The sequence below is a fragment of the Macrobrachium rosenbergii genome, chromosome 11, assembly GCF_040412425.1.
Source record: "Macrobrachium rosenbergii isolate ZJJX-2024 chromosome 11, ASM4041242v1, whole genome shotgun sequence".
NCBI classification, from domain to species: domain Eukaryota; kingdom Metazoa; phylum Arthropoda; class Malacostraca; order Decapoda; family Palaemonidae; genus Macrobrachium; species Macrobrachium rosenbergii.
In genome coordinates, this window is record NC_089751.1 from 31,406,715 (window position 1) to 31,407,860 (window position 1,146).

The following is a 1,146-nucleotide window of genomic DNA, read 5'->3' on the forward strand; positions in this document are numbered from 1 at the left end:
CAAACGTTAGAAGTGCACTTGTCAAGCCCTCGACAGAATACTGAGCAAAATAGTACTCACAGAAACAAGACGAGAGAGAGAGAGAGAGAGAGAGAGAGAAGGTTTCAAAACTCTCAATTATTCAAAAAATTTTCGAGACGTGGAAAAGGTAACAGATGCAGAGATCTCTGAACCAACCCTTGAAAGGAGCTTTTACTCTTTCATTACTCTGTAGCTGTGATATATATTCCTGTATTGTTCGCGGTGAGAATCCTGTGAAGTTCTGTGTGAAAAAAAATAATAGTAATAAACTATTCAACATTACATGGCACGTTCGGTCCCAGAATGCTGTAAATCTATTAGTTTCTCATATTCCTGTGTCTTGGAATATTATCTGCATATGAAAGGCAAAATTCCTTTTACTGTTAGAATTATTGTATGAAATATATCTCTGATACTATAGTAATCAGGGGAACATTTGCAGAACATCTTTCTCTGACCGTCTTTCTTCATGTCGAAAAAGACAAGGTCATTCCGAGTTTTATGGGTTCGAGTGCTTAATTTATATGTTAGATGAATGTCTAACTCAGAGAAAGGGAAGTTGATGTCTATGTTGTTAATTCGAAATCAAAGGGGTATGTGTGATACTTAGTCTAGCATCCGGGCGTTGAAAGACAAAAAGCAAGAAAGAAAACTTCACCCGACAGATTAGCTCCTTATGGATGGCTTACATCTTGCCAGACGTATGATTAAAATGGCATCTTGGTTGCTTAGAATGAGCTGAAACACTGATAAAGAAAGTAATGAATCATCATTATTTAAGGTAAACATGGATGTATTTTATATGAGAAATGACATTTACCTCCTGACAAATAGATGAGCTACTGTACGACAGTTTTACTGAGCGTTTCGTGGCAGCGATGCCCCAAAGCAACTTTACCATTCAGTGTATTACGGTCGAAGGGTGAGATGGTAGTACGCTCCTTTCCTTTGAACTCGAGTGAATGTTTAGTTCGTGTCGTTGGCTGACCCATTTTCATTGGCTAAGTGTATTGAATAAAGTCACCAGTGTTTCAGTGACTTTGAAAGCTTATTCATGGTTTGTGACTAACTGAAAGAAAAGTTTCCCAAGAAAGTGATAGGCGTAAATTCAGTCTACTATTCAAC

General features: G+C 37.6%; 1 protein-coding gene across 9 annotated transcripts in view; it reads left to right on the forward strand.

Moving 5' to 3' along the window:
* The first annotated feature begins 914 nt into the window (after positions 1–914).
* The window catches only part of Sulf1 (Extracellular sulfatase Sulf1), a 468,168-nt gene continuing 467,936 nt past the window's right edge, over positions 915–1,146 (forward strand). For 3 of the 9 annotated variants that reach the window (XM_067111465.1, XM_067111463.1, XM_067111466.1), the window contains exon 1: positions 918–1,146. This exon is cut by the window's right edge and continues 7 nt beyond it. The gene's annotated coding sequence lies outside the window, so the exon portion shown is untranslated. The other 6 variants (XM_067111461.1, XM_067111467.1, XM_067111462.1 and 3 more) reach the window with 4 other exon arrangements.